The 11925-nt window shown below is 35.6% G+C and overlaps 1 pseudogene; it reads left to right on the forward strand.

Annotated features, from left to right (window-relative positions):
- The window catches only part of Vmn2r116l-ps34 (vomeronasal 2, receptor 116 like, pseudogene 34), a 37971-nt pseudogene that overhangs the window by 11374 nt on the left and 14672 nt on the right, over positions 1-11925 (forward strand).

Here is an 11925-nt window from a genome sequence, read left to right on the forward strand (position 1 = left end):
TATGCCATCATACAATGCCTCTGCTCCATCTCTACTCCCACACATTTTAGGCAGAATAAAGTGTAGATGAAATGTTTTGTGGATGATATGTTGCCTCAATCCTTACCCTGGAAAATTACTGGTTCTCTGAGATGGACATTTCAGGCCCTCTATCCCTCTTTGCTAGGAGACTTAGCTTAAGTCACCCTCGTAGATTTCAGAGAGTTTCTATAGCCTTAGCTTTCTAATTTGACTTAGACATGCCGCCCTTATTAATAGTGTCTCCAAATATTCTGTACTCTATACTCCCTCTATCATTCCCTTCTGTTCTGATCCTCATCCCTGACCTTTCAGTGCACAACCACTTCAACCACTGTGTCTATTCTATTTCATCATCTCAGGGGAATATTGCTATCTTTTTACTTAGCATTTTTTTTTTTTAGTTTTGGAGATTTTCAGAGACCATGGACATTCTTAAATGGAGAGAATAATAATTTTGTCTTTCAAAAATTCAGAAATATAATTTTGTATCCCATTATTATATCAAGTGGGTTCATTCCTTATAATAAAAGGAGATGAAAAATCTTCAGTATGAATACAATTACAATAAGCCATAACTTATAAATGAGCACTATGAAGGACTTTAAAAGAACTGTATCATGTATAAAAGTAAGATAAGCACAAGGGTCAAAACAACATATAAACAACTTTCTAATGCTTGACAGAACAACTTATAAAATGTACCAAATATTAAAGTAACAACAACTGAACAATAATTAATTATTTTAGTAATAGAGTGTTAGTGGTAATCTTCTCTATTCAAACACCACAAACAATGTATGGTTTAATTTTAACAAAATAATTTATGGATTAATTTGGAATTTAACATAATTCATCCTGTTCATACTTAGTTCCCAGTTCTTCCATGTTTGCCTCTCCATGACAGCACCCCTCAAAAATTAAATTGAAGAAGACCACTTTTTTTATTTATGTACTCAATGAAGCATGACAAAACTCTCAGTTCCTTTCCTAAAAACAGAACTTAGTTGTTCTTTCCCTAAGTCCCTCTGGAAGCCCTCAAGAAATATCAGTTTATTTTCCATATATTTTAAGAGTTTTTTTCCTTCCTCTTTAACCTGCTTCTCTTTCTTGGATGGTGGTAGAAGGGAAGAGGTGAAGATGTCAGTACGAGTTGTTACATAAACCTTTCCTTTGCATCTATGAATTTACAATGCTTCAAATCACAGCAAAAGTAGTTTCCTAGAACTGTTAGAGTATCAGGAACAAAGATGTACAAGGTTTATAGTGTTATAAGAGACAAAAATCCTGGGTCTTATATGCAGCAGGGACACAGACATGGACAATGTCCTCAGAGTCAGCACAGCCCATGTACGTGGTTCCATGCTGCAGTCCAGACCATGAAAATTCCCAAATCTTTAGTAATAACATGTTCCACAGAAATCAACATAGACACTGATACAGTAAGACCATAGACCAGACAGAGCCATCCAGAGCACCATGGATTCTGACATCTCCCTTGCCTCTATGACAATGAAGTTAAATCAGTTCAATGTGGCTCTAGGCAATAGTAGATCCCATGTACCATAGCATGAGATAAGGTAACAACCCAGCCTTAGGGCATCCACATGTTCTTTGGTGGTATCACACATAGTTCATGGACATAAATAAAGACTGCATTGGCTGTAGAAGCTCAAAACTCCACATATATATTGTGACATCAGTGACCACATATACCTGTAGAGACATTAGCGAAAACAAAACAAAACAAAACAAAAAAACAAACAAAAAAAAACAGGTATTAGCAATGACTCTGGGTGCCATAGGACTATAGACCCAGATATGTACCTTGGTAATAGTAATGACTAAACTGCACCAAGACTACAGATAACAGCACAGGCAATTCACATCAATATGGCCACTGGTAGACTTATTGGTTTATTAAAAATTTATATTTTAATCCCGTGTCCTGTGGAGGATCGATGCCATAGAGAATGGAGATGTTAGAGGGTTAAGGTGGCAGTGGGAGTGCAGATGGAGGAAACTCTCTTAGAGGGAAAGTAGAGGTGGTTGTGGAGCAGCGTTTGTAAAGGGGAGACCAGACCAGGAAGGGTCATAACATTTAAACTATAAACAAATAAAATGATTAACAACAACAACAACAACAGAAAATAGATGTCCCTTTATGCCCTCCCTAGGGGGATGTATGCAAAAAAAACTCTGTTATATACATCAACAGAGCACAGCTATAAAAATGGGAGGGGAACAACATAATAGAACAGAAAAAAACTAATTAGATCTCATTGATCATTAAGGACATGCCTAAAATAATTCTTGACTAAATATCAACCAATAAAAGTCAGTCACACATCTAAAATATCGGTCCCTGTGCCAAAATGACTTCATTTCAAAAATGCACGTGTGGTTCATCATAAGCACAACAGTTAAGTTTAAAATATACCACAAATAAACTAAAAGATAAAACAAATTATCCAACAGCATGCTCTTAATTCAGTCTAGCATCATTTCAAAATTTAAAAATCAAATATATGACAATGTAGAACACACGTTGCAATAATGATGTTGTCTATGTCAAACCTACTGATGAGGTTGTACTACATGGATTTGAGAATTTTATAAATTTCATTAAAATCAGAAATGAGACCAAGGTTTTTTTTAGTGTAATGTGTCTTTTTTTTCTTTTACAGGATATATTTTAAATTACATTTTAAATGTTATCCCCTTTCCTGGTTTCTACTTCAGAAATATGCTATCCCATCCTGCCTCCCCCTGCTTCTATGAGGGTGCCCCTTCTACCACCCAACTAGTCCCTCACACACAGCCACTCCCACCCACCTAACCACCCTGACATTCCCCTACACTGGGGCATCAAGTCTTGAAAGGAACAAGAGCCTCTCCTCCCATTGATTCCCAACAAGGCCATATGAACCTGGAGACATAGATCACCGCCTGTGTACTCTTTAGTTTGTGGATTAGTCCATGGGAGCAGGGGTGGTTTGGTGTTTCTAGGTAGTTAATATTGTTGCTCTTCCTATGTGATTTCAAACTCCTTCAGCTCCTTCAGTCCTTTCTCTACTTCCTCAATTGGGGACCCCATTCTCAGTACAATGGTTCGCCATGAGCATCCACCTCTGTATTTGTCACGCTCTGGCAGAGCCTCTCAGGAGACAGGTATAACAGGCTCCTGTCAGCATGCCCTTCTTGGCATCAGCAATATTGTTTGGCTTTGGTGACTGTATATGAGATGGATCCCCTAGTTGGGCAGTCACTGGATGGCCTTACCTTCAGTCTCTGCTCCAACCTTTGTCTCCATATTTTCTCCTGTGAGCATTTTTCTTCTTGCTTGTAAGAAGATCTGAAGCATCCACACTTTAGTCTTCCTTCCTCTTGAGCTCCATGTGGTTTGTGAATTTTTTCTTGCTTATTCTGAGCTTTTGGACTAACATCTGTTTATCAGTGAGTACATAGCATGTATGTTATTTTGTGATTGGGTTTCCTCACTCAGGATGATATTTCCTAGTTCTATCCACTTGACAAAGAATTTCATGAAGTCATTGTTTATAATAGCTGTATAATATTCTGTTGTGTAAATGTACCACATTTTCTGTATCCATCCTCTGTAGAAGAACATCTGGGCTCTTAACATCATCTGGCTATAAACAATAAGGCTGCTATGAACATAGTGGAGCATGTGTCCTTGTTATATGTTGGAACATGATTCAGGTATATGGCCAGGGATAGTATAGCTGGCTCCTCAGCTATATATATGTCAAATTTTCTAAGGAAACCCTGGACTGATTTCCATAGAAGTTGTACCAGCTTGCAAATTGACCAACAATGGGGGAGTGATCCTCTTCCTCTACATCCTTGCCAGAATCTGCTATAACTTGAAATTTTGATCTTAGCAATTTTGACTGGTGTGAGGTAGAATCACAGGGTTGTTTTAATTTGCTTTTCCATGATGACTGTGTTGAAAATTTCTTTAGGTGTTTCTATACCATTTAATATTCCTCAGTTGAGAAATTTTGTTTATTTGTATACCTCATTTTTAATAGGATTATTTGATTCTTTCAAATCCAAATTCTTGAGTTCTTTATATATTGGATATTAACCCTCTATCTCATGTAAGATTGGTAAAGATGTTTTTCCCAGTCTGTTGGTTGCTGTTTTGTCCTAATGAAAGTATCCTTTGACTTACACAAGCTTTGTGATTTTATGAGATCCCATCTTTGGATTTTGGAACATAGAACATAAGTCATTGGTGATCTGTTTAGAAAATTCTCCACTGTGACTATGTGTTCAGGGCTTTCTCTACTTTCTATTCTATTAGTTTCAGTGCATCTGGTTTTATGTGTAGGCCCTTGATCCAGTTAGACTTGAGCTTTTTGCAAGGTAAAATGAATGATTTGATTTTGCAGGACTAACGGCTTTTCCTCCTACTGATGCTAGACAATAACATCCTCTGCTACATATGTGACTGGATCCATGGGTCCTTCCAGGTGTACTCATTGCTTGGAATTATAGACCATGGGAATTCTCGTGGGGTCTGTTTGGTTGATATTTTTGTTCTTCCTATAGAGTTGCAAACCCCTTCAGCTCCTTCACTCTTTTCTCCTCCATTAGGGTCCCCTTGTTCTGTCCAGTGGTTAGCTGCCACCATCCTTATCTGTATCATTTGGGGTCTAGCAGATCCATAGAAGCAGGGGAACATGAAAGAGGTATAGGAAAAGGAGCAAAAGGGATTACATTGGAAATGAATGGTTCGATCTACATTCTTCTACATGCTTACCACCAGTTGAACCAGCACAGTTTAGTGAAAATGCTGTCTTATTACCACTGATGATTTTAGATTCCTTGTCAAAGATCAAGTGGCCATAGATTTGTGAGTTCATTACTGTATCTTCAATTGATCTACCTACCATTCTCATTACCAACAACATACAGGTTTTATCACTATCAATCTTTAATATAGCTGGAAGATAGGGATGGTGGTCCCCTCAGAAGTTCTCTTAATGTTGAGGATAGTTTTTGCTATTGTGTGTTTTCTGTTCTTCCAAAAGAAATTTGCAAATTTCTCTTTGGATGGGATTGCATTGATATATAGGTTGCTTTCAGCAAGATGACTATTTTTACTATATTAATCTTGCCAATCCATGAGCATGTGACATCTTTCCATCTTCTGAGAACTTCTTCAGTTTTTTTCTTCAAAGACTTGAAATATTTGTCATACAGACTTTTCACTTGCTTGGTTTTAGTCACACCGAGGTATTTTATGATATTTTTGACTATCATGAAAGGTGCCATTTTCCTAATTTTGAGTTAATTTTATATCCAGCCACTTTGTTGAAGTTGTTTATTAGCTGTAGTAGTTTTATGGTGTAATTTTTGGAGTCATTTAAGTATACTATCATATCATCTGCAGATAGTGATATTTTGACTTATTCTTTTCCAATTTGTGACATTTCTCCTACTATTTTGTCTAATTTTTCTGGGTAGGGTTCAGGTAGTATATTGAGTAGGTAAGGAGAAGAGTGGGCAGCAATGTCCAGTCCCTGATTTTAGTGGGATTATTTCAAGTTTTTCTCCATTTAGCTTGATATTGGGTATTGGTTTGCTCTATATTGCTTTTAAAAGCTTTAGGTGTGGGCCTTGAATTCCTGATCTTTCCAAGACTTTTATCATAAAGGGGTATTGAATTCTGTCAAATGCTTTCTCAGTATCTACTGAGATGGTCATATATCTTTTATTCTTTGAGTTTATTTATGTAGTGGATTATATTTATGGATTTTTGAATATTGAACCATCCTTGCATAACTTGGGTGAAGCCTACCTGATCATGATTGATGACCCTTTTGATGTGTTCTTTGATTCTGTTTGTGAGAATTTTATTGAGTTTTTTGGAATTGATATGTATAGGGGAAATTGGTCTGAAGATTTCTTTCCTTTTTGAGTCATTTTGTGGTTTAGTTATAAGTATAATTGTTGCTTCATAGAACAAATTTGGTAGTGTTCCTTCTGTTTCTATTTTGTGAAATAGTTTGGACATATTCATATTAAGTAAGCTGTGAAGGTATGGTAGAATTCTGCACTAAACCTATCTAGTCTAACACGGGGCTCTTTCTTTCTTCCTTCCTTTCTTCCTTCCTTTCTTTCTTTCTTTCTTTCTTTCTTTCTTTCTTTCTTTCTTTCTTCCTTTCTTTCTTTCTTTTTTGTTGGAAAACTTCTTTTAGTGACTGCTTCTACTTCTTTGGGAGTTACAGAACTGCTTTTAGGTTTATTTGACACTGATTTAACTTTGGTATCTGATATCAGTCTAGAAAATTGTTCATTTCATCCAGGTTTTCCAGTTTTGTTGAGTATAGGTTTTGTGTGATACTCCAAGGATATTTTGGTTTTCCTCAGTAACTGTTGTTATGTCTTTCTTTTTATTTCTGGTATTACTACCTTGGATATGTTCTCTGTGACCTCTGGCTGGTCTGGCTAACGGTTAGTCTATCTTGTTGATTTTTTCAGTGAACCAGCTCTTGATTTTGTTGATATGTTGTATAGTTATTTTTGTTTCTACTTGTTTGATTCCAGGCATGAGCTTGATCATTTCCTGTTATCTACTCCTTTTAGGTGTCTTTGCTCCATTTTGGTCTACAGATTTCAAGTGTGCTATCAAACCTCTAGTGTATGCTCTCTCAGTTTTCATTTTACAGGCACTCAGAGCTATGAGTTTTCCTCTTAGCACTGCTTTCGATGTGCCCCCATAAGTTTCGGTATGCAGTGCCTTCATTTTCATTAAATTTAAGAACTAGTTAATTTCTTTCTTTATTTCTTCCTTGACAAAATTATCATTTAGTGCAGCAGTGTTCATCATCCATGTATATGTGGGATTTCTGTCATTTTTATTGTTATTGAAGACTATCCTTAGTCTCTGGTGATCTGATAAGATGCATAGAATTATTTTAATCTTCTTACATCTGCAGAAGCCTGTTTTTGACCAATTATATGGTAAATTTTGTAGAAAGTACCATGAGGTGCTGAAAAAAAAGGTATATTCTTTTGCATTAGGATATCATGTTCTAAGTCCATTAAATCCATTTGGTTCAAAACAGTTGTTAGTTTTACTGTATCTTTGCTTAGTTTCTATTTCCATGATCTAGTCATTGAAGATAGTGATGTGTTGATATCTCCTACTAGGATTGTGTGTGGTACAATGTGTGCTTTGAGCTTTAGTAAAGTTTCTTTAATAAATGTTGTTGGCCTTGTATTTGGAGCATATTTGTTCAGAATTGAGAGTTCATCTTTGTACATTTTTATTTGAATGAGTATGAAGTGTCCTTCCTTATCTGTTAAGTTAATTTTCGGTTGAAAGTTGAATTTGTTTGATATTTAAATGGCTATTCCAGCTTGTTACTTGAGACCATTTGTTACGAAATTTTTCCCCCAGCCTTTACTCTTAGATACTGTCTGTCTTTGTGACTGAGGTGCTTTCCTTATATGCAGCAAAATGCATCATCCTGTTTAAACATCTAGTCTGTTTATATCTTTCTTCTTGGGGAATTGAGTTTATTGATGTTGAGAGACATTAGGGACCAATAATTGTTGTTTCCTATAATTTTTGTTGTTAGAGGTAGAATTATGTTTGTGTCACTATCTTCTTTGGAGTTAGTTGAAAGATTACTTTCTTGCTTTTTCTATGGTGTAGTTTTCTTTCTCGTGTTGGAGTTTTTCTCCTATTATATTTTGTAGTGCTCAATTTGTGGAAATATATTGTTTAAATTTGGTTTTGTCATGGTTTATCCATCTATGTTCATTGAGAGTTTTGCTGGGTATAGTATCCTAGGCTGGCATTTGTGTTCTTTTGGGGTCTGTCGGACATCTTCCCCAGATCTTCTTGCTTTCATAGTCTGTTTTAAAAAGCTTGGTGCAGTTCTCATAGATCTGTTTTTATATGTTAATTGAACTTTTTTTCCCTCACCACTTTTAATATATTTATTTGTTTAGTGCATTTACTGGTTTGACTATTATATGATGGAAGGAATTTCTCTTCTGATCCAATATATTTAGAGTTCTGTAGGCTTCTTGTATGCTTATAGGCATCTGTTTCATTAGGTCATGGAAGTTTTCTTCAATAATTTTGTTGAAGATACTTACTGGCCATTTAATCTAGGAATCTTCATTCTCTTCTATACTTATTATTGTTAGGTTTGATCTTCTCATTGCACACTGGATTTCCTGGATGTGTTGGTTTAGCATCTTTTTGCATTTTGCATTTACTTTGACTGTTGTATCAATGTTTTTTATGGTATCTTATGCCCCTGTGATTCTCTCTTTTATCATTGTATTCTGTTGGTGATGCTTGCATCTACGACTCCTAATCTCTTTCCTAGGTTTTCTACTTCTAGGTTTGTCTCCCTTTGTGATTTGTTTATTGCTTCTATTTCCACTTTCAGATTCTGAATGGTTTTATGCAATTCTTTCACCTGTTTGATTGTATTTTCCTGCTGTAATTTCTTAATGGATTTTTGTGTTTCTCTTTAAATGCTTCTATCTGTTCACCTGTGTTATTCTGTATTTCTTTAAGAGAGTTATTTATGCCTTTCTTAAAGCCCTCTAGCATCATCATGTAATGTGGTTTTCAATCAGAATCTTGCTTGTCAGATGTGTTGGTGTATCCAAGACCTGCTGTAGTGGGAGAACTGTGTTCTAAAGATGCCAAGTAGTCTTGATTTCTGTTGCTTAGGTTCTTGCACGTGCGTCTTGCTCTCTGGTTTTCTCTGGTGTTAGCTGGTCTTCCTGTCTCTAACAGTGGCTTGATCTTCCTGTAAATCTCTGTGTCAGCACTCCAGGGAGACCAGCTCTCTCCTGGTGGGATCTGGATAGGGGAGCTCTGGCATATGGTCAGCTTCAGGTACAGACAGAAACTGGAAGGATCCTGTCCCAGACTGCTCCTTTGCTCCTTCATCATTAGGACTCCATACTCATCCCTCAGAGAAGTGGTAGTCTTACCTGTGCTCTCAGGTATGTCAGCACTCTTGGGAAACCAGCTCTCTCGCAGCTAGATCTTCATAAAGAGAGTTGTGGCACTGCGTCAGCTCTGAGCTATGGCACATGTAATTAATCTATTTTCTTTAAACTATGAGTCTGGAGAATCTCTCTGCATTGGTTGTCATTCAGAATTTTGAATTAACTGTACTCAAACTGGGATGAAATGGGTAATGTACCTTAAATGAGATAGGCAGAGTATGGACAAGGAAATGTATGTTTGGAACTTGTCCTCAACATAGTATTTAAAAATCTTAGTAAGTGTGAAAATGAATTAAAAAATTAAAAACAGTAAAAGAAGGAAAGTCTACTCCCATAATCTATAAACACAGTTGTGGTCTAATACTACAAGGGAAAGCTTTTTCAACAACAACAACAAGAAGAAAAACAAAAGAATTGTGGTTAGTCATATTTCTGGAGAACATGAGATAAATCTGTGGATAACTGACTCTGTAATTGCAATATTAACCTAACAAAAACAAAGAATGCAACTTCAGCATGCAGATATCAGCAAAAATTCAATGCAGTGTATATATACCCATGATGAGATTCATTGTAAAACCAAGATTTTTTTAATTTAAGAAATGCTTGAATTAACTTTAAGCAATCTAAATATTCCTCAGGGTTTTACACGATTTGCAGTCTCCGTAAATTTTATTTTTTTACCTCAGGAAAACCTCAATCTACCTTCTCACTATACAACAACCCTGTACCTGCTAACCACAATTATTTTAGGGGCTGGTTATATGCTTCTGTTTCCTGTGTTCACTTAGTTTGGTTAGGTTTTTTGTTCTAATGTTGTTGTGGTTACTTTGCTTATCTGATACATGAGGCCTTATTTACCCCACTTTGTATGTTGCTGCTTCAAAACAGTAATTATAAGCAAAGTGATGAGGAAAAGATTGATTTGGGACAAGGGTTATGCTCAAGGGAAGAAAGGGCATGGAAAATGTGACTGAAGTATAGTCATTCAAAAAAACTTTGCTTACTGGTTTGTTCTGCATGTTTTCTAATCTACCACTGGCTATACAAGAAACACTGCTCATAATGGGCTGGACATTCCTAAATGAATTAAATATTTAAAACTTTCCCTCACATATATGATGACATGCTAGTTTGAGGGAGATAATTTCTCAATTGGGATTCTCTGTGAAATTATACTGTACTTTGTGTTCAGATAACAAGAATTAACTAGAATAACCACCTTGAAACTTCTGTAGAGTTTTCACACAGAATGCTAGCAGGCTTTGTTACTGAATTTCAAGGAATTGAAAAACAGTTAAACTTTTCCTCATTTTTTTCCATATATTGATATGATATACATATATAATATAATTAGTTTATTAATATAATTTGCTAATATAGTTATGGAAGGGGTAAGTAAAACTCCTGTTAGCAGCACATGTCTACTTTTCATTAGATGCCAACTTCTGTGTGCAGTGATGATTGTGGTCCAGGATTTAGAAAATCAGGAAAGGAAGGAATGGCAGCATGCTGTTTTCATTGCAAACCCTGTCCAGAAAATGAAATTGCTAATGAGACAAGTGAGTATGTCCTGATGCAATAAGTATCAATTGGCTCCCATATTGGAATGCTGAAATGGCCTAAAATGGAAGTTTGAAAATGAAATATATCTTAGTCCTATATCTCAGTTCAAAGTTAGTCATTTTAGGATACAGTAACTTAAAATGTTCTTATTAAGAAAAAATATTAATTGTTCTATATTTTTAACTCCTTGAAAACTTATAGTAGATGGTATATTCTCAAGTAAATAGCTTTGATAAGAAATCTTTTGTGTCAGTTAACTCTAGTCAAGGTCTTCCCTGGTATTTAATCCTCTCTAAAAATATGTGTAAACATGACTCCTTAAATATTTACTTATTTCATCTTGATGTATATGCCCTTACATATGTCTATGCATATTTTGCATGTATAGAAGCAAATCGAACACAAAATAAGGCATGTGGTTATGGATAAACAAATGTAAGTCCTCTGAAAGATGAATGAAGTGGGCAAATAATATAGACTCCTTAAATATTTACTTATTTCATCTTGATGTATATGCCCTTACATATGTCTATGCATATTTTGCATGTATAGAAGCAAATGGAACACAAAATAAGGCATGTGGTTATGGATAAACAAATGTAAGTCCTCTGAAAGATGAATGAAGTGGGCAAATAATAACGTATAAAACTATCATAAATTCAACTGAGTACTTCCTTCCCTTAGAGGATATTTTGCATAATAAAAATCATTCTTTTTCTTCAAATATTCAACGTTACGTAAAATTTAGAAAACTGATGGTCACTCTTGTCTCATGTTATGAAAACATTAGGGGTCTTCTATTCATTACTATTATACCTAGTGCCAGTTAAAATTTACCACAATGGAACACATTGAACTTGTTTTATCCCGAAAGAAATTAACCATAGATTTCAAACGCCATTGGCACTAGAATAGACCATGTTAGTCAAATACCTATTTAGTCAAGATGAAATAAGTGCAAATTATAGGCATGTAATTTTCCTGCTCCTTTTGGTGCCAGCCTATATAACTGAAGAGACATCCTAAAAGTATATTTATTGCCAGTAAGATGAATTAGCAGTTAAATCCCTTTCCACTAAGTATGATTTTGTAGGTTTATTTCCAGAACCCATCAAATAGTAAGCGTTAACCAACTCCTATATGTTGCTTTGTAATATTCATGCAGTTATACATTAAACACAAAGATAAATAATTCAACATGGCTGTTTGGAGGCATGCAACATTGGTGATGTGAAGCAAACTCAAGTATTCTCCAAGAGCCAAACATTCTGCTCACAACCAACCTAAATTCCTAAGCCCTTAAACAGCAGCAGCAGCAACAACAAC

Source organism: Rattus norvegicus, chromosome 1, assembly GCF_036323735.1.
Source record: "Rattus norvegicus strain BN/NHsdMcwi chromosome 1, GRCr8, whole genome shotgun sequence".
Taxonomy (NCBI): domain Eukaryota; kingdom Metazoa; phylum Chordata; class Mammalia; order Rodentia; family Muridae; genus Rattus; species Rattus norvegicus.